Here is a 22723-nt window from a genome sequence, read left to right on the forward strand (position 1 = left end):
GCAGTTCGAAAGCACCCCCAAGTGTAAGTAGATAAATAGGTACTGCTTTATAGTGGGAAGGTAAATGGCGTTTCCGTGTGCTGCGCTGGTGCTGGCTCACCAAAGCAGCTTCGTCACACTGGCCACGTGACCCGGAAGTGTCTCCAGACAGCGCTGGCCCCCGGCCTCTTAAGTGAGATGGGCGCACAACCCTAGAGTCAGACACGACTGGCCTGTACAGGCAGGGGTACCTTTACCTTTTTTTATTGCCATTATAAGGGACGCGGGTGGCGCTGTGGGTTAGACCACAGAGCCTAGGACTTTCTGATCAGAAGGTTGGCAGTTCGAATCCCTGCGACGGGGTGAGCTCCCTGCTCCTGCCAACCTAGAAGTTCGAAATCACGTCAAAGTGCAAGTAGATAAATAGGTACCGCTCCGGAGTGAAGGTAAACGGCGTTTTTGTGCGCTGCTCTGGTTTGCCAGAGCACTTCGTCGTGCTGGCCACATGACCCGGAAGCTGTACGCCGGCTCCCTCAGCCAATAAAGCGAGATGAGCACCGCAACCCCAGAGTCGGTCATGACTGGACCTAATGGTCAGGGGTCCCTTTACAAGGGAGGTGTTCATGGTGAGTTCTGCCCCTCTTTTTCTAGAAAAATAGCACTGCATGTATGGGAAGTCCTACAAGATGCTGATGGCAAAATCAGTTTGGTTAACTGTTTCTTGCCTAAATGGTATGTAAGTTGTGCTTAAGAAAAGAATTGTTGCCAGGGCAGGAGGTTTGTGTCTGCTTCATAGAAATACTGACAGCCTACCTAAGTGACAAGGACCTGAAATGAAGTATTTTGTTACCACTTGCTAGAGTCACTTAGCTCAGTGGTACATAGACTTTAGTCTTGTGAGAGAGATCTACTTTTGATTTTTTTTTTGCCAGACACCAGAGGTGCAAAAGGCACATACTCTTAGCATTAAAGAAATTTCAGGCTGGGAACTTCTTGTTGCTTTTTAGGAACAAAACTGAGCAGAACTCACAGTCTTTCCACACAAAATCTACTCTTGGTTATCTCCCCTCCATTGCATTAATATAACTTGAATTTGTGTGTGTGTGTGCATGTGGGGGTGCCATGTTGTTTTGGGGTATTGTTAAAAATTTGGAAGTCAGAAATCCTTGTCAACCTAACACTAGTCATCCAGAGATCTACCAGTAAGATGCCAATTTACCATATTTTTTGCTCTATAAGACTCACTTTTTCCCTCCTAAAAAGTAAGGGGAAATGTGTGTGCGTCTTATGGAGCGAATGCAGGCTGCGCAGCTACCCCAGAAGCCAGAACAGCAAGACGATTGCTGCTTTCACTGCACAGCGATCCCTCTTACTGTTCTGGCTTCTGAGATTCAGAATATTTTTTTTTCTTGTTTTCCTCCTCCAAAAACTAGGTGCGTCTTGTGGTCTGGTGTGTCTTATAGAGCAAAAAATATGGTACTTTCTTCCCACCACAGAGTGTAACTTACAGTCCCATTAATGTAGTCATACGGCATGGATGTTTTGAAGTGAGTACCTTTTGCTGGTTCAAAGAGAAACAAGAGTTTTCACCCCAGGGTCTTGCAGCCAGTTTCATTTATTACACATGTAGGCAGCAAGTGACTTGGGCTTTTAAAGTGGCTGAAATTCTGAAGGGGGAGTAAAGAATTTAAGTCATGTAGTCTGAGGATACAACCTATAGCAGTTTTGATCCAGTAGAGTGCCTGGATGGGAATCCTATAAACAATTGCCGAATTGTTGCTGGCTTCCATGGGGGAGCATTTCGCACACTACAGAGCATTTTGACAGTTACACACACACACACACACACACACACACACACACACACCATGGCAACAGAACCATCCTTTAAGCTTCCACTTTCAACAGTATCAGCCAGTGTGAGAGAAAAAAAATAACTTGTTAACATTCAGATTTGGATGGTATAATTTTGCTAATTTGGCCCTGGATCTTCCTACAACCTCTCCCAACATGCTTCAAATAGAATGACATTTGAAGTAAACCAATTTTTCCCATCTTCAAAAAATGCACAATACGAGACCACAGCTGTCTGCATTCTTTTAGCAAGCTGCCACTTCTCTGTGTTCCCCCATCAGCCACTTTCTCCCATCACTGAGGTGGTTCCTGATGTGTCTGTCACTGACTGTCGTTTTGCCCATTATTTGTACTTTATCGCCCTTTTCACTGCATACTTCCCTCACCGTGTTCTTCCATATAAATCAAATTCTTCTCCTCCGCCTGCCCCGTCAACAGACTCTGTCCTTAAATGTTCCTTCCTCACTACTTATTTCTCTCCTGCATTGTCTGAGGTAGAAAGATGGTGCAATAACACGCCAATGCTTTCCTTGATAATATATGATTGCAATTGGGGAGCCTTTTAGAGGCATAAATCTTATGGTATCCTAATTACAGTGCTGAATAATACTAAACTAAATTACGCCGAATGAATAAAACCAAAAGCCAAATGCAGAAATTCACAGTGTATGTTGAAAATTATGCTGCAGTGTGCAATGGAAGTTTCACTATAATATAGATAAGCTTTGAGACGTGGAGGTTAAAAGGTACAATGGATGTTGTGGGGCTTTCAAGCATATGGGTCTGTTCTTGGATCTGGTACAGGAATTGAATTGGTGGTAGGAAGACTTTAAGTATGGACGTGCTGGTGTTCTCAACCTTGTGGAAGTCATCTTAAAACTCCCAAATTACCAGATTATGGGAAAGCAGTAATAATATGTAGCGCTGTTGCCACTAACTTGCAAACACACAATTCTCAAAAATTGATTTATAGCAGGGATGGAGAACCTATTGAACTCTGAGGTCCGTGTTCCCTTGTTGTTGCCCCCCTCCGAAAGGCTACATACTAGTACAGTGGTACCTTGGGTTAAGAACCTAATTCGTTCTGGAGGTCCGTTCTTAACCTGAAGCACCACTTTAGCTAATGGGGCCTCCTGCTGCCGCTGCGCCACTGCGGCACGATTTCTGTTCTCATCCTGAAGCAAAGTTCTTAACCCGAGGTACTACTTCTGGGTTAGTGGAGTCTGTAACCTGAAGTGTCTGTAACCCGAGGTACCACTGTACTGAATGGGCCAAAGCTGGCAATGGGCAAGGTCACACTCCCTCAGTCAACCCCACACATACATACCCCAACCAGCGGATACGCTTGGCAAAAGCACTTTAGCTTCACCGCAGTTGGGCTTTAAAACAGCATTCTAATTCGTCAGGAGCCTCAGTTTTATGGAGTGACTCTGATTCCGCAGCAGAAATGGAAAAATTGATGGACTTCTTTTATAATACGGAACTGGCTCTCTCTCCCCCCCCCCCTTTTGAAATAAAAAGCAATTAAAACAAAACCTGACATTTACAAGCCACAGAGTACCTTACCTAACATAATCCAGTATCATATCTGGTGTAAGCAACACTTATAATTCAGCCCTTAAAGTCCCATTGTGAATAAATGTACCTCCCAACCTGGCAAGTACAACTTGGGTCCAGGTTACCTGAAGGACTAGTGGCCACTGTATAAAACTGTAAGAAAATTTATTCATGGGGAAATTTTATTCATGGTTCTGCGCTCTACAGAAGATCACAGAGTACGGACCTGAAAATTGCATTTCCCACCATTGCCCTTCCACTCTGGAATGCCTTTCGCTTAGAAATATGTGAAGCATTGTCCATCAGTTGCTTCAGACATGTTCTAAAAACATATACTTTTTTCCAGGCTTTCCATGATCCATAAGATCCGACCCTGCTATTATTGAATTTCTGTTTTTATCTCTTTTTATAAAACTGTTTTGGGTTTTCCTGAACAGACTCCCTCAGAAGGTTGTGGTCTCTCCTTCCTTGGAGGTTTTTAAGCAGAGGTTGGATGGTCATTTGTCATGGATGCTGTAGCTGAGAATCCTGCATTCCTTCAAACTCTTATGTTTCTATGATTTATAAATATAAAATATTTATAAATATAGTTCTAATACGGTGTATTATTCCTGGTTCTCTGAAGCAAACACATTAATGCTGGTATCTTCTTGATCAAAGCAAACAAGGTATTTGTAGCCACTGCAATTCTTTCTGTGCGCACAAGTTGTCTCCAGTAAAGATCCCAAGAGTAGCATTGTAATTTCCCAAAATTACCTCTCTTCTTTTTTTAAGTACATGTGTAAGATGTGTGTTCATGCACACCAGCATGAACCAGCAGATTTAGTAAATGTCAGTGCATTCTAACTACCAACAAATAGCAGTACAGTATAAGGAAAAGAAACCAGAATTTGAAACTAAATGTTGACCTTCCTCTTTCTTGTGTTCACCTATGAAGGCTCTCTACCCAGTGGACTGATTGTAGGTTTAATACCGAGTGCTTATTATCTAGGTGGTATTATCTAGTTTTTAATTTTTCTTTGCTGCTAAAAGCAGTTCTAGAACAGCTTATGAGCCCAGCACAGTGCTCAGCATATTAAATACCTGACCTTTTTATGATGTGTAATTTTCTGTTTTGAAAGGGTTTTTTTTATTAAAAAAAAAAAGGAAAGGGAGTTGTATAACATATAGCACATTTTTCACATTTTTCAACTCCTTTTTAGCTTATGGGTGTTGCTTTGCAGCTAGTTTTGAAACTCTGTTGTGAGAACTGGTCCTTGTTCATATCCAACAGCACCTCCAATCCCAGGTGGGAAGCCACTCAAGAACGTTTTCAAAAGACGAAAGCTACTGTTCAAAAAAATAGGAAAATCCCACATCTGCTAGGGCAATGTTCTTCAACCTCATGTTATTGAACTAGAACTCTCATCATCCCCAGCCAGCTGGGTTGCAGCGACAGGAGTTGTAGTCCATCTGGGGACCTAAGGTTCAAGAACACTACTCTAGAACAAAGCCAAGTGCTTGGCCATATGTAGGACTCATGTGGAAGTGGTGTGCCTATGAAGACCACCCCTGAATCAATCAATCTCAAATCTTTATTGGCAAATAGACAAAATTCCGAAAGGTTCAGTACAATAAAATCACACAGTAAAATCTGCATCTAACGGTTAAAATACTATTGCATAATATTGCATAATATTCAGAAAATACTCATTGTGCGTTGCAGAAACCTAGCTACTATCTCCATTGGGAGGAGCGGGTGGCGCTGTGGTCTAAACCACTGAGCCTCTTGGGCTTGACAATTGGAAGGTCAGCAGTTCGAATCCCCATGACAGGGTAAGCTCCCTTTGCTCTGTCCCAGCTCCTGCCAACCTAGCAGTTCGAAAGCAGGCCAGTGCAAGTAGATATATAGGTACCACTGTGGTGGGAAGGTAAACGGTGTTTCCCTGTTCTCTGGTTTCCATCATGCTGTCCCATTGTGCCAGAATCGGTTTAGTCATGCTGGCCACATGACCCAGAAAAGCTGTCTGTGGACGAACGCCAGCTCCCTCAGCCTGAAAGCGAGATGAGCGCTGCAACCCTACAGTCGCCTTCGACTGGACTTAACCGTCCAGGGGTCCTTTTTTACTATCTCCATTCTATCCCCATCCTGGGTAAACATAAGGAAGGTTGCCTTACAGGCAGATGATTGTAAGGTAAAGGTAAAGGTACCCCTGACCGTTAGATCCAGTCGTTAACGACTCTGGGGTTGCAGTGCTCATCTCACTCTATAAGCCAAAGGAGCTGACGTTTATCCGCAGACAGCTTCCGGGTCATGTGGCCAGCATGACTAAGCCACTTCTGGTGAACCAGAGCAGCGCACCGAAATGCCGTTTACCTTCCCGCCGGAGCGGTACCTATTTATCTACCTGCACTTTTTGGCGTGCTTTCGAACTGCTAGGTTGGCAGGAGCTGGGACCGAACAATGGGAGCTCACCCCGTTGCGGGGATTTGAACCACCGACCTTCTGATCGGCAAGCCCTAGGCTCTGTGGTTTAGACCATAGCACCACCCGTGTCCACCCCTAAATCAAAAGTGGCACTGGACAAGAGGAGTTAGTGGCATTGTTTTGTGCAACATTGCTTGAACAATTGCTTGACTAGAGCCAGGGCCTTTTTGGCCGTGGCCCCAGCCTGGTGGAATGCTCTCCCACAAGAGACCAGGGCCCTGCAGGATCTGACATCTTTCCACAGGGCCTGTAAGATGGAGCTGTTCCTCCAGGCCTTTGGGCAGGATGCAGTTTGACGTACTTTCCTTTGTATAAAACAAGACCAAAGGAGGCCCCCAACCCATTCACAGGTCCTTGTATGATCAGTGGAAACATTTGGTCCTGGCAAGTATTAACCACTCTCAGTTCCAACTTGATGATTGCCACCTTCCCAGATTTTAACTTGTCTGAATTAATTTTAAGATGTATTTTAATTAATTGATGTCTGTTTTTATGCATGATGTTAGCCTCTCTGAGCCCGGCTTTGGCCAGGAAGGGCAGAATACAAATAAAAAATTTATTATTATTTTTTTATTATATTACAAAAATAGTCACATGCCATTTCTAAGGCTCTCTGTGCACTTCTGCGATAAAAATGCTTTGGGAGGTTGACACAGGCCACTTAAAATGCTTCATAAAATAGTATCTTCCAGCTATGCTAAGTATTTTAGAAATCACATATTGCTCTGCTTCCATTGGATCCTGAGCATATCTGGAACTGGAAGGTTCCAGTTTTGCATGGGATCCTTTTTTTTCAAATCTGAGCTCCTGCAGATTGATTATCTGAGCTGGGCTGGGCTTGGCCTGGGATTTTGAGCTAATACCATGTTTGTGATAACCCCTTCACCTACAGGGAGATGGAGATGAATGTAATAGAGCAAATACTGGTGTATTTTTGAGGGAGAAAAGCTCTCAGACACACGACCCATAATACGAAAATAATGATGATAGCACAATTTCAGTATACGTTCTGCCCCTAAGGTAGTAGTTAATGGCTGTACTTTAGATATATAGTAACAACTGGAAAATATGGTGTAAGAATAGAAAAGAAAAGATGCGATTAAGTCTGAACACAGCCCTCTAACAAACACATACACAAACCCGAGAGAGAATAGTTCCTGCTGAGTTCTACGATGTCTTTCCTGCCTACATCAAGTATTTGTATCGGTTGATGTAAACACTTAAAGTAAACTTTCCCACATTTTGATATTAATAGGCAGAAACAGTTCCTTGTGATCCTCCACCAAGTCGTTTGGCAACAGTGGCTTTCCATGTTCATCTTGGTCTTGTTCATCTCTTATTATTATGGCCTCGGTCCAGTATATCTGAAGGAGTGTATCCACCCTCATCGTTCTACCCGGACATTGAGGTCCAGCGCCGAGGGCCTTCTGGCGGTTCCCTCATTGCAAGAAGCCAAGTTACAGGGAACCAGGCAGAGGGCCTTCTCAGTAGTGGCACCCGCCCTGTGGAACGCCCTCCCACCAGATGTCAAAGAGAAAAACAACTACCAGACTTTTAGAAGACATCTGAAGGCAGCCCTGTTTAGGGAAGCTTTTAATGTTTGATGTATTACTGTATTTTAATATTTGGTTGGAAGCCACCTAGAGTGGCTGGGGAAACCCAGCCAGATGGGCGGGGTATAAATAAATTATTATTATTATTATTATTATTATTATTATTTTCTTCATTTTTGAAAACTGCAAAAATTACGGCAGGGGATGGGGCAAAAGAACAACAGAGAGTTGCTTTTTCCCCCAAGCCTGGAGAGCTGGATGTTGGGTTTCCTCTTGATTCAGGTTAATCATTTGTATTCCTGCCAATATTATATGCAGGATTCTTAACACAGTATTTGGTCATGGAAAGTGGGAGTTTTTGTCCAGTAACATACAGGGATCCAAAGTTGGAGAAAGATGCCATAGAGGTACTGTTGTCTTTCCTGGGTCAAGCAAAATTATCTGAGAAGCTTATTGAGTCATGTAAAACACATGCACATACTCCTGTGAAATGCAAGTCCAATCCCATACCATACAACATTTCCCTGATGAAAATAGGGAAGACCTATTCAATAATAATAATAATAAGTATTAGTACAGTGGTACCTCTGGTTCTATTCAATAATAATAATAATAATAATAATAATAAGTATTAGTACAGTAGTACCTCTGGTTGCGAATGGGATCCGTTCCGGAGGCCCGTTCGCAACATGAAAAGCCCGCAACCTGAAGCACCATATCTGCACAGGTGTGCGGTGCAATTTGGTGCTTGTGTGCATGCGCGAGGCTCAGTTTAGTGCTACTGCACATGTGTGAGAGGCGAAACCCGGAAGTAACCCTTTCCGGTACTTCCGGGTCGCCATGGGACGCAATCTGAAAAAAACGTAACATGAAGCAAATGTAACATTAGTATTATTAGTATTAGTATTTTATTTTATTTATACCCCACCCATGTTACTGTGTTGCCTCAGCCACTCTGGGCATCTTCCAACATATATAAAAACATAATTAAACACTAAAAAAAAACCCTTCCCTGTACAGGGCTGCCTTCAGAGGTCTTCTAAAGGTTGTATAGTTACTTATCTCCTTGGCTTGAGGGTCATATAACTCCATACCCTCTAATATTTATCCGATGAAAATAGGGACATCCTAAAGAAAAGTGGGAGATTGCAGGATCAAATCAGAAACCAGATCGACTTCTGTAAATCTGGGACTGTCCCTGGAAAATAGGGACACTTGGAAGGTTTGCAAGCCCCTTTATGTCAAAACCTCTTGTGTGGAGTACATTATGGGAAGAAGTTCATTTTTTCACAAGAGGGCAAGAATATTCTTGCAAGCTCCACCATATGCACTGTGAAACCACCTTAGGCTGCTTCTCAATCAACTCTGTGTTTACACCTTGTTTCCTTAGGATTTGTCAACAACCGTAGGCATACCATATTGTTTGTTTGTTTGTTTGTTTTTAAATGACCAAATTGGCAATGAAAACCTTTAGACTGCATGATTCTCTTGAGTTTACTTTTGTGTTCATATTCACAGCGTGCAATTTAATTTTATTCACTACTAGTTTCTCTTTGGGCACTTTGCAGTTTTTAAATAAATAACGAACTAGCGAACTGGAGTTAAGAGCATGTTCTTTACATGACTTTTCCCAAATTGAAAGCAGACTGGACGTAGTCATCTGAGACTGTGGACTATAATAATAATAATAATAATGTAAACCTCACTGGAAGTCACAGGAGCAACAGATTACAAAAAAAAGCAATAAAGGGTTTTGCTTTTACCTTTAGAATTACCCAGTAGGTTGGAAATTATTCTGATAGAATGCTATGACTTCCAGGCTATCATTGCTGTGCAGGCAGGTATGTAGTCCTAAGAGGATAAAGGGCTCTTAGCTATGCCTTATCGAAGTTTTTGTCACTCACCTTCTCCCCACCCTCTCTAATAAGCAGCAGACGGTCACTGTATTTTGATAAGGTCTTTCTTATTTCCCCTGTGTTAGGTTGTAGACCTTTTGTCCAACAACAGAGAATCAGTAAAGATACTATTCATATTATTATTATTGCTGCTGATGCTGATGCTGTTACTGTTATGATTCCACTCCACTGTGTTTATTCAGTTTTGCTCCGAGTGATTGAGGGTCAATTAACCCTTTATAGGGCAGTTTTTGGCTGCATGTACAAACTAATGATTTTCAGAGTATGCCCACTGAAATCAATCCACAAGTTTGCTGACGTTAAGGGATCTGTTGCAAGTGTGAATAACATAGGGTAACACTCATACGTACAATGGGTGTGGAATACAGATGCCCATGTCTCTCTTCACATGTGACTTCTACATAAATAAATGCATAAATACATTGTTTTGCTTGCATGCCACTTCTCCATAGTTAAAACATTGCTCATAACCATTACAAATACACCAAAAATCATGAGCAATAAATAAAATACATCAACATATATACAACCAAACAATTTCCATATAAAAAAGAGAATCTAAAAATAAAGATAGAAAAATAATAATATCAATAACGGCAACAACACTCCCTCCCCCCCCCCCGAACAAAACCCTAAACAATACCCCAACCCAAGGTGTGCATTTTAATGATTGGAGCATTGCTGCTTTATGCTTCCTTTCTTTAATTTATGGGTGGCGGGAGAGAAATCTTACCCAAAAAAGAGTGGAGAAACTGCACAATTTGCAAAAAAAAAAGAGCAAGTTATAAAACTAATTTTCCTTCTACCTGTATATGACCACAAAATGCACCTGAGCAGTAAATGAACATAGAACTTTTTTTCCTGTTATTGCTGAAAGACCCATTCTTTCTATGTGTTACATCCTCATATGGCTGCTGTTTTACATAGGTCTATCTAGAGCAGTGTTTCTCAACCTTGGGTCCCCAGATGTTGTTGGACTACAACTCCCATCATCCCTGAGCTCTGGCCTTGCTAGCTAGGGATGATGGGAGTTGTACTTCAACAACATCTGCGGGCACAAGGTTGAGAAAGGCTGATCTAGAGGCAGCAAAGCAGAACAGTTGCTTGGAAGTATGAATTGACTCTGCAGCAAGTTGACTCTTCTTCAACAGGTTCTAGATACTTGGTCCTTCCCAAATGCCCTTGTGCTCTAGAAAATATTACTTGATACCTCTATGCCACTTCGTTTGATTTTTGATTTTTTCAAATAACCTGTTGGGTGGGTGGGGGAGTTTAGTTTGGAAATCAAATAATACAGGCTAGTCCTGTGGAAATGCCTTTTGGAGAATCCATATGCTACTTGATTTTCTCAGTGCTAGAATAAAATGCTGCTGGCATTGTTGCGTGGAGCGGCAGTAGTTCTCCAAAGGGAGAAGAAGAAGGTCCAAGTCATTAGTCGAAAGTAAGCCTTCCAGTTACTCAAGTCCTGAGAATTGCTGGACTGCTTAGGTATTTAAATAGTCATGATTGCTGTGCCATCTGTGTCCTTAATTCTTTGCCCTCAAGGAATCTGTAGTGTAAAGAATATGACAGGAGAGTGATAAACTGTCTTGGAGATGCATATGTCAGAGTTAGGTTAGCACACTTGACGGAAGCCCAGGTTTTATGCTAAGGTAACCTTCCAGCTTGCATTGAGTTGTTCTGTGCCCCAAGATTCTTGCTACACTTGGAATGCCAAAAGGGAATTCTGTACAAGCAAGCCCTGCTGTGAATGTTTCCTGTACATGCACTTCATTAGCTGGCAACAAAACAGAACAACACAAAAACACAAAAACAAATGAGCATCCAATATCTTCCTGGTTGTTTGGTATAAAACACTGAAAAGATTCTTGTGACTCATATTAAAAAAGAATCTTGTAGCGAGTCTGACTTCTTTGGATATTGAAATGTATTCTCCAGCTTGATATGAGAACATCTAAATCTGTGCAAAGGTACACAGGTGGCGCTGTGGTCTAAACCACTGAGCCTCTTGGGCTTGCCGATCAGATGGTCGGCGGTTCGAATCTCCGCAACGGGGTGAGTTCCTGTTGCTTGGTCCCAGCTCCTGCCAACCTAGCAGTTCGAAAGCACGTCAAAATGCAAGTAGATAAATAGGTACCACTCTGGCGGAAAGGTATACGGCATTTCTGTGCTCTGCTCTGGTTTGCCAGAAGCAACTTAGTCATGCTAGCCACATGACCCGGAAAAACTGTCTGTGGACGTCGGCTCCCTCGGCCAGTAAAGCAAGATGAGTGCTGCAACCCCAGAGTCGTCCGTGACTGGACTTAACAGTCAGGGGTCCCTTTACCTTTACTTTAAATCTGTGCAAAAGGTCATATGATTTAAATGTGATTTAAATTTTGGCAAGTATTTAACCTTTCTCCAAAAGGAAGTGCTTCGTTTAGGTTTGAGTTCTTATGTGGGCAAGCTGAGAAAGAAAATCTCAAGTAACAATGAAATGAGTCAGAATACTGCTGGTCCGTGCAACGCAGCTGACCTGAGTGGCAGAGTGGTTCAAGGCCTTGCTCATAAGATCTTTTTACCAGAACTGTTGGAGTTTGAAACAGCTTCTGACCCTGACAAATAGTTATTCATTGGGATCTTTAATGTGAAAAATGTTTTCTGTTCTGAAAAATGGAATTGGCAAGGGCTGGAAAAAAGAAAGAAGTGCTTATAACAGTGCACTAAAAAAAATAATGTTCCTTTCCCCCTTTTTTAGGTAAAAAAAATAAAAGAAGAAGCCACCTGTGGAAAATTAAGTGAAGTGAAAGAAGAACCAGAGAGGAACGTAAGTACTTCTCCTTGTTGAAAAGCTTGATAGTATGTCAGACCTGCCAAGGAATATTAATTCTTTTAAAAACAGATAACACTGGGTTCAGAATGATAGACATTTTAAAGATAAGTTATGTAAAGTGTAGCATGTTTAACTGTGCATATGTGGACTGCAGATTATAAAAATATTAATTTCCTTTGCACAGTCATTTGGAAGACAATTAAAGACGCATCTTTGGGATTTTACAAATAGCCTAGGAACAAGCCCAGTTTAATTATCTAAAAACATTATTAGACTGATTAACACGTTTTCTTTTGCTTTATGACTTTTATTGCTGGCTGTGGGAGTATAGGGGCATGTAGCAGTGTTTTTATCTGCACTGTGTCATAACCTCTGCAAAAAAAAAAAAGCTAAGTAACAAGAATGCATGCATTTGGAGCATAAAGATTAGAGATGTTCAAAACATGGAACTTAATAGTGGGAGTTGATGGGATGTTTGTCAACAGCCGTATGGATGACGTTAGCTAGTGCTTAATACCAGCGCAAAACTCTAGCCTTCTGTCAGTGGCAGAGAAACGAACACAAAAACTGAGGAATATTTTTGTTGCAATCTGGTATGTTTTTATCTCATATGTATGCGGGCAAGGCAAAGCATAGCATACATCTGCAAATGCAGCGTGCATAGTTATGAAAAGTATGATTTTTCACATTGCTGGAATAGCACGCTTCCACCATTAACTTTCTAGCTGAAGACAAACAAATTGGGTATCTTGATCGCTGGCTTTCCAGTTCAGAGCAGTTTAGAGAAACATCTGAACAGAACTTGAAGCAAAATACTACCTATAAGGTTCTGTATTTGGAGGAATTTCTTGGTTTGTTTTTTGTTTTGTTTTGTTTGTTTTTTTTGCTATGTGATTTTTATAAATGTAATTAAAATTTAATTCAGAAGAAGAAAGGAAAGTTGTTTTTCCCTTATTTTAGGGGCCCTCAGTGTGTACTTACATGGCTTGATGTAAGACAGGAATGTGCGTTCGCTGTGGTTTAAAACAACAACAACCAAGAAATGTTTGAATACTGTGTTAAAATAAGCTGCATTCCGAGGCCTGAATAAATTATGCAGGCTAAGTGAGTATGCTATATATGCTTAACTTGAATATTTCTGCTTCTGTTTCTTAGACTAAGGGCAAAGGGCTATGTAGTCATTGCCACCCAACCACTAAAAACCCCCAGTTCCTTCCTTCCTGTGGCTGGCGCAGTTCATCCAGTTAATGCCCACATGGTTTTACACAATCTAAACTAGCAAACTTCCATACCCCAGCCCTTGAGTGCCGTGTTGAATGGAACATACTTTGTCATGGTCTGTCCCTATCTCCTATCCTGTATGGCTTAGGTACTTTACCTTGCCATAGCACAAATTTCATTTTGCTGGTTTGCCTCTCTCGTACAGCCTTCATTTTTTGCAGTTGTTCTTCAAATTACCTTCCATTTACAATGATATCATCAAGTCCACCAGGACTAGATCTATCACCACTTCTATCAACTTTTGAAATGTCCCACTTCTATCAACTTTTGAAATGTCCCAGATCACTGTTGTGGGTTGGTCTTCAGGAGATACCTCTTCTTGCCAGTAGCTGCTTGCCAGATCCAAGGCAGAGAACCAATAGGCATTAGCAAGCAGATCTAAAATATATTCAGTCCCTGGGAAGAGGGTGGGCATCTTTCACAAGGGTATTATTCAACCACAAATAGTCAAGACCACAGATACTCTGTTTGACGCAAGCCATCACAGACTTCCTCCCAGACAGTAGTCCTTTCCCATCCTCTCTCAGAAAGCAACCCTCCTCTTTTTAGGTCAGAGGTACAGGTCACAACAGGGATCCCAATACTCCATGGTCCATTGCAATCTGTTATACTATCAGTCACAATGTCCACATAGCTTTGTCTTGGTTCTTATTCATTTATCATTACTCCCTGCTGTCTGTCGTTCAATTCCCATTTTCTGTCATCCCACCCCCTTCAAAACAAGAACAACAACATCCGTTCAGTCTTCTGCTTATGCGTGTCTTTTGTTAATTTAATTATGTAAGCTCACAGCTTTAAGCACAGGAGAAGTTGTCTTTACACTGAGAACTACACTGAGAACGTACCTTCAACTAGAGGGCCACAGCTCACTTGCAGATCGTGTTTATTGAACGTTATTGGCATGGCTGTCTTAACAGTATAGCTGATCAGCTTATTCATGATGCACCCAGCACACTTTAAATATTGGATATCTGCATAGGGTTTTCTGCTATGATAACTCTGCAAGCTTTCTGCAAGCCTCAAGGCACCTGTTCACTATTTGTGCACATGGCACAATAGGAGACAGATTTGTTTGAGGGTACAATCCATGTTTGAGGGTACAAACCATGTTGCTTGCATCCATCTCTCTCCCCCCCCCCACACATCTTGTATTGCTTCTATTGCTTCCATACCTCCCAGTAACAGAAAACCACAGGAAAATTCTGCTTAGTGATTGGTAACATCAGATGTTGGGGGAAGGGGAAAAGGACTGAATTGGCCTCTAATATGTTTTGATATACCATGGGAAGATGAACTGCTTTTTTCTTTTTTTCTTTTACTTTATTTCCTTATGTAGTTATGGTTACTTATCACCATTACATCTCCAAACATTTTTCAGCCACCATGAGGTCATGTCACATATATGCAAAGCTGGCTTTCTCTGGAGTTCATGGTGCATGAAAGTGACTTGCTACCATATGTCGCCCACCCAATTCTGAAGCACGTTGAGATTAGCATACAGGCTTGTGAAATGTTGTGTAACGATTCCATTATTGTAGGCATTTGTGTAGAAAAGCATCCCCAGTTGCCTCTGTTGCTGTTGTCTGCAGAGATAAAACCATAGACACAGAATCATAGAAGGGACCACAAGGGTCATTTAGCCCAACCCCTTGCAATGCAGGAATCTTTCCTTCATCCAAAGAAATCCTATATCATCAGATCATATATGTAGATATGTAGAGTAATGGAACATTAGCTTGTAGGTGCTGCTTGCAGACATCTTGTGAATCGGAAAGATTCAACGAAGTTAACATTGCACAAATTTGTCAGTGGTGTGTTCTGCTGAGAACTGGGAAAGGAAGAATCTCTGAGCACACAGATTTTGATCCCATTTCAAGCAAAATTATGCATGAGTGGCTGAATTTTTAATCGTGTTTGACATACTGCTGCACTGTGTGTTTTTTATGTAACAGTGAAAATGGTTTTGAACCATAACACCTTGTTTGAACCTGTAATTTGTTTCTGACATATTCACACAAATGGAATGTTTAAAGGAAGAGAATTGGATGGATTGATCTTTAATTTGAGACTAGTTTGAAGATTACCATGTTGAAAAAAATGGGTTTGTTATATATATTCTTCAGGTATGACCCAGAAAAGAATTTTTAAAGCTCACTTCTATAATTCTCATTTTACATGCAGGGACCTGATTCAGCCATTATTCTAACCCGTTGTTTAGCATTATGCAGCCAAATAGACACAAGCGTCAGTCTTTGCAGCAGGGGGGGAAATAATCTAATTAGAAGCTGCATAGTTTCAGTGCAGCATTTGGCCTGTTTCTTGGGCCTGCTTGTAACACTGGTGAATTCCATAAATTCTAACATGTAACATCTGAGCAGTTGGTCAAAATAAGAAATAGTAACAGTGGCAATTTTCAGTAGAATTCAAATGGTGCTCTGTACTGTTCATTGGATAAGGATGCTCCACACATGCTCTGCATTCTCTGAACAGCTAACCATTTGCAAAACTGATGTTTCTGCTTCTATTACCCAACTCTCATGACAGACAAAAATAGTTTTCAGCAGTGCATCCATTGTAATAGGAGAGTACTTGAAGGAAGCTTTTTAAACACACACACACACACACACACACACACACACTGGAATTTACACATATCTTGGTAGTTATTGACCAAATGAGCATGAGTGGAACAGCTGTAGTAGAAAATAATGCAATAATTGTACACACATGTTGTAGATTTTCTGTCAAGGATTGTGAATAAACAGAGCAGTGGGATCTTGTTGACTGAGAAGGACAAAATATAGGTTGCATGCGGGAGAGTATGAGCATGAAAAAGTCGTGGTTAATCATTCAGAGAGTTTCCCAAATATATCTAGCACCATATTATTTCCACTCACAAGTGATAAACTGCTGCCACAATGAGTTTCAATTACTTTGAAATATTCAAAATCGGTAATATGGGGGCCGTGCAATCTATTCAATCCTGTCTCTCATTCACAGGGAAATAATTCCAGGAATGTAAGAAATAGCACACATATAAAATATTTGGAGGCAAGAAGAGTGAAATGTGATAAGAGTCAGACTGGATTCCAGTTTGAGTCCAGAGAAATGTACAGTGGTACCTTGGGTTAAGAACTTAATTCGTTCCGGAGGTCCGCTCTTAACCTGAAACTGTTCTTAACCTGAAGCACCACTTTAGCTAATGGGTCCTCCTGCTGCTGCCGTGCCACCGCTGTGCGATTTCTGTTCTCATCCTGAAGCAAAGTTCTTAACCCAAGGTATTATTTCTGGGTTAGCGGAGTCTGTAACCTAAAGAGTCTGTAACCCGAGGTACCACTGTATGTGTGTTTATTTTATTTTTTAAAAAATCCATTTAAATGTACTGTAGACCTCCATCCTTTCATTTCAGTTTTTTGGTGTGCAAAACAATTGTGGCAATTCCCCCTGCCCCAAGCCCTCCAACAAAATGCCCCAGACATTTCCTCGAAATAAGTGTCCCCCCCCATGGGCTTCATGAACTGGTGGGAAAGTTTTACGCTGCCTGCCCTAAGGTTCATGTGATGGTTTGTATACCTTACTATACACCCTGATCAAATAACACAAGAGTTTGTTCCACTGACTGATATTATTTCCACTAATTTAGTAGAAATAAAACCATGGTTAACTTCACTTTTTTTTGGGGGGGGAGGTTTTAAAAACAAATGCTTGTACTATATCTGCAGTGTTTGTGTGCAGGATTACATGCACAATGTTTAACCTTAGAAGATAATCCAGAGCTATGTGCGGTCTGGTGCACAGAGTCAGGCCCCTGTAGATACTACGCTGTTACTTCAGTGAGGAAGCAATTTCTGCCTATGCAGCCCATTGTGTGCATTCAGCTCCTGCCTGCAGGGAAGCGAGGCTGCTCATGTCTGCTCCAGCACTTGCAAATAAAAGGTTTTAGAACAGACCTTTTCAGCTAGCCTTCTTATAGCAATGTAGTACTGACAGCAACTTAAAAAGCAGAGACTATCACCTTGCCAACAAAGGTCCATATAGTTAAAGCTATGGTTTTCCCAGTAGTGATGTATGGAAGTGAGAGCTGGACCATAAAGAAGGCTGATCGCCGAAGAATGGATGCTTTTGAATTATGGTGCTGGAGGAGACTCTTGAGAGTCCCATGGACTGCAAGAAGATCAAACCTATCCATTCTGAAGGAAATGAGCCCTGAGTGCTCACTGGAAGGACAGATCCTGAAGCTGAGGCTCCAATACTTTTGGCCACCTCATGAGAAGAGAAGACACCCTGGATGTGATGGCCTGGGACTCATAGCCAGAGGAGTCTCAGTCCGCACCGGATCCTTTGCCTCAGGCAGCAGCTGAACCTAGTCCAGGGCCTGATTCTGAAGAGCCCCAGTCTGCACAAGTTCCCCTGCAAGGGGCCAATCACTTACAGCTGCTCCACTACCAGTTGGGTCAGGAGAGCTGAGGCGGCCTCTGGGTCTAGTAACCCACCAACATCACCCGAACTGCAGAGACTGAGGTCTGAGAGGAGGAGAGATCTGAGATCTGCAAGTGCAGGAGGAGTGCTCGCCTTTGGGTGAGACAGGGAGGTGAGTCACCAGGGGATCAGGACCCCTGTTACCCCGACAGAGATAAAAGGCTGCTGGACCCCACCCCAGGTTGTGGGAACAACGTTGTTGTTTGCCAGAACCTGCCTGTGATCCTGTGCCTGACCTTGCCTGGTTTTCTGCCTTGGCCCTGTCAGACTGACTCCTCATGGAACCCTTGGATTCGGGACCGGACCTGGACTGTTGCTCGGCTTACCCTCAGGCCCAACACACTGGAAAAGACCCTGATGTTGGGAAAGATGGAGGGCACAAGGAGAAGGGGACGACAGAGGATGAGATGGTTGGGCAGTGTTCCCGAAGCTACCAGCATGAGTTTGACCAAACTGTGGGAGGCAGTGGAAGACAGGAGTGCCTGGCGTGCTCTGGTCCATGGGGTCACGAAGAGTCAGACATGACTAAACAACAAGTACTGAATACCTTATGATGATGAGCCTTGTTCTGCACTCAGCCACAGGAACTACACTGCTTCTGGTGTCGAAATGAAGCTGTTTGCTCAGAATCACGAGACAAGCCATAAAGGATCACAGCTAGAAACCTTGGAAGGCATTTTCTCTCTCCCTGTGCTGCAGTTCAGAACCCTTTTAAATATGTGTGGGCAGAAAAAGACTTCTGGTTGGCTCCACAAAAAGAGATTTCCACAACTATAGGCAGGTTCGGGGAAGACCTTCCTTTGAAGGTTTTTAGGCAACAGTATACAGAAAGGTGCATGAAGCCAGGAGACAAAACCAGATCCACTGACAGGTAAACTTATCTACCTCTCACTGCTGGCAAGAGTTGCAAATTCTGGCTGCTACGCTTCCAGTTTCTTAGCTCAGTTCAGTCTCACAGTCAACTCAGTCAGGCTGGGTGTAGGTGACTTCTTTCTTTTGCTGCACCGCTTTTGGTAAATTTAATGAGTTGTGATATTTATTAGGCAATTGGGCGTGTTGAATATGCAGTTTCCTCAAATGGCCTGTAGTAACACATTAAATGTGTGTCTCTAAAAGTACTCTGATGCCTTGTAAACCGGAATTGTAGCTTGTTTGCTTTCCAGCGTAAAATTGTAGCATTGGTTTCTCCTCCAGACCCCACCCCTTCTTCGGACTGTACTCACTGCTGCATGTTCTCCCTCCTCCCTCCCCCCCCCATTTTTTTGCTTTTTGTTTGCAGTGAAGGTGAGAAACAAAACCACAGCAAAAACAGGTATGTCAGCTAAGAGGACTTGCCACATAAGCAAGAAAAAACCCGGGGACACAAAGGCATGTCAACTTAATTGACCAGTACACTGGCTGACATTGTTGTCTAGATTTCAGATTTAGAGGAATTAAATGCTGTTTGCCTCTGGCCCAACTTGGAATGGATCTGTTCCAGCTGGTAACAAAGCCAAGAGACAGAAGGGCTTGTGAACTCGTTCTTAATTAACTAGGGCATTTTCTTTCAATCCTACAGGTGATTAAGAAACTGCCTTACACCAGGTAACACTACTTATCTCTCTAGTGTATTCTGATTGGCAGTCGCTCCGCAGAGCATATTACAGTAAGCCCTCAATTTATAGTCAAAACACATCACGGGTTCAAAGGCAGGTGGGAAAGTCTTTTTTCCCAGACGCCCGCCTCTTTTCTGCCTCTTTTAAAATATTTTAACTTTTAATTTTGCCAAGCACATAAGGCTGAATGTGCGCAAGTTAAATGTACATAAGTTGTGGCTTCACTGTATTGTATAGTGGTACTGTATTGGCAGAATCTGTAGACACAAGCTCTGAAGCAGCGTGGTGTAGTGGTTAAGAGCGATAGACTCGTAATCTGGTGAACCGGGTTCGCTTCCCCGCTCCTCCACATGGGTGACCTTGGGCTAGTCACACTTCTTTGAAGTCTCCCAGCCCCACTTACCTCAGAGTGTTTGTTGTGGGGGAGGAAGGGAAAGGAGAATGTTAGCTGCTTTAAGACTCCTTCGGGTAGTGATAAAGTGGGATATCAAATACAAACTCCTCTTCTTCTTCTTTATCTTTTGCATAAATGTTTTATTGAAACTTTTAATCATATAATACAATGAAAAACAAATTAATCTGAACAAATCTTTTTTTTTAAAAAAAGGAAACAAATCAAAGAGAAAGAAGGGGAAGGAAATACAAAGCCCGCTTTCAAAGGTGGATCTTAACCCCTGTCTCACACAAAAGGGGATGCACCCCTCCAGCCCTCATCTGGGAAATTCCCTTTCTTCTCCCATCCTTTTAACCTGGGAGATTTTCCCTGCCCTGCCTCTCACACAGGGTCTTTGACCAACCAACCATTACTTTCCTGTGTGTATCTTCATTAACCCAGAGCAGAGGACATCAAAAAAACAAATCATAAGCAAAAAGCAAAGTCGATAACGGAAGAAAGAAAAATAAAATAAAGCAGCATATAAAAATACGCTATATTTCTGGCCAGGCAAATGTCCCACTTGAATAATTAAGTGGGAGTAAATACAATTTAAAAAATTCAGATTCTGTGAAAGAGAGCAGCTGGCCAATTACAAGTTATAGGAAAGGCAGAAAGTGGTTATCTTGGCTTTTTAATGACCCGTGTAAGTAATCCTCACCATTTTAAGCTTGTTTAGAATGCCACTTTCAAGACATCTCATGATCACATGCATCTCCGTGTGCAAGTTACTTATTATTTACTATCCATGGGAGAACTGAATGTGCAGAATTTGAATGCACAGAATCTCTTAACACACCTTTTGAATGAAATCTGCCCCCGCCCCATTCTTCAAAACCTTTGGATTTTCAACATGAACTGTGTTCTGTATCTCCCTACATCTACTTGCCTCTAGTCTTAAACTTGGAACTTCCTAAATCTGTTGTCAGTGCTGCCTCTAGGTCCCAGCTCACAGAGGACCAACGCTAGGCTGTGGTAATGTATAAAAGTCTTTATTGAAGTTCAGTTTCCATTTCAAAGCCGCAGCGTGCAGCCCTACGTCTTAACCCCTAGATCGGCGAAATCCCGTCTGAGTCTCCTCCCCTCTGACACCAGTTTAAGATCCTAGCCCTGCTCCACCTTTTCCGCTGCTCTCTCCTCCTCTGGGTCCTCCTGCCCGCTGGGGCATTGCCCTTTCTGGACTCCTCCGACGCTGAGTCGCTTAGCTCCTCCCCCTGCCTCCGGCGGGCTTTAGGACCCGGTTCCCAATCCTCATTCTCTGCTGTCCCGCGCTCCTTTACATTTGAACTTGCCTCTCGCGCCAACCCAGTGACCTTTCTCCTAACCGTTACACTACTTCTGTCACTGCTTCCCTCTTCCGGGACACTGGCCGGATCTGACCTCCCCTCCGTTGCCCGACTCTCCGATGGAGGCATGGTCAGCCCTGCCTCGTCTTCTCTTCCTGTTGGGGAATGCACTGACCCCGATACTTGGGACCCTTCCCCCCCACTCTGCTCTGGTGGGGAAGCTGGTCCTGATTTCCAACTACTGCTCTGAGAATCCCTGCTGCCCCCTTGCTCCTGGGGCGTTCCATCTGGGAACCCCCTGCCCCTGGCCACTGGCGCCCCCCTCTGTGAATCTTCCGATTCGCTGGAGAGGCTCATGGAATCCCTCGGACCACTGTCCTCTTCTCCTACGCTCCCCTCGGATTCTTCCCCTTCGCTCTCCATTTCCCCTCTTCCCTGTGCCTCTGCTCCTGAGCCCCTGACATCCGTGCTTTCCAAAGAATTGCTTAGCATGTTAAAATTTCAAGGCCCAGTTTTGAAGTAACATGGTCATGGATATTACTTGGCAGTGAAAATGCGAACTCCAGAAAGAATCCTAGGCTAGGCCTAATTTAAACATGAAGGTAGTCAAGTGGCGACCACTCGTTTGTTGTTATATTTCACATGCTCGGTTTCCAGTTTCAGTTGAGTTTCTAGAACCACAGCATCAGTAGGCCAACCTACTGTTCATCTTTCCTATTCATGCATAAGGACCAGAAGCTTAATGTAAACAGAAAGCCAGCCATGAAAAATATAGCACATGGACATTCTTCAGTGCAACTCGATTAACGTTGTGAATTAGGCCTCATGTTGTGTTGGAAGCCTGAGTTATTGAGAGTTCTTTTGCCCTCATTTCAATGGTTGTGTAATTAGACTATTGGCAGCTAACTTACTCTTCAACTAGATAGGGCTGTGTTGTTGATTTCATTTCGGTGGGATCCATAAGGTCCATAATGATGCAAACCACTTGTCATTAAGGTGGCTGGAGGTGATGTCGAAATAATACAGACAAAATTAAAATAATTAGGCTTGCTACAAAATATTTTCTATATATATAGGAGTACCTCTGGTTGCAAACGGGATCCGTTCTGGAGGCCCGTTTGCAACACGAAAAGCCCGCAACCTGAAGCGCCGTATCTGCGCAGGTGCCCGGCGCAATTTGGCGCTTGTGCGCATGCGTGAAGCGTGATTTAGTGCTTCTGCACATGCGTGAGCGGCAAAACCCACAAATAACCCTTTCCGGTACTTCCGGGTCACCGCAGGACGTAACCTGAAAGAACGTAACATGAAGCAAACATAACATGAGGTATGACTGTACTTCTGTTGTTTCTTGGGATTCAAACTTTTATGAATGAAATGAAAGTAGGCATTGCATATGTGGGTGATCAGTCTGTGTTGCTGAACGTTATCTCTCAAATTTATAGACATGGTCTATTGTATTGTCTGACTGTTTACATCCAGTTTGCCTTGTTCACTTGCTGTTGTTGCCATTG

At 42.7% G+C, this 22723-nt stretch overlaps 1 protein-coding gene across 2 annotated transcripts in view; it reads left to right on the top strand.

The window, feature by feature from the left end:
* PLXNB2 (plexin B2) overlaps positions 1 to 22723 on the top strand; it is a 342708-nt gene that overhangs the window by 159891 nt on the left and 160094 nt on the right. For both annotated transcript variants that reach the window (XM_081877780.1, XM_081877781.1), the window contains exon 3: positions 12064 to 12132. The gene's annotated coding sequence lies outside the window, so the exon portion shown is untranslated. The remainder of the gene's footprint in view (positions 1 to 12063; positions 12133 to 22723) is intronic.

Source organism: Podarcis erhardii (genome assembly GCF_964252035.2).
Source record: "Podarcis erhardii genome assembly, chromosome: 10".
Classification (NCBI taxonomy): Eukaryota; Metazoa; Chordata; class Lepidosauria; order Squamata; family Lacertidae; genus Podarcis; species Podarcis erhardii.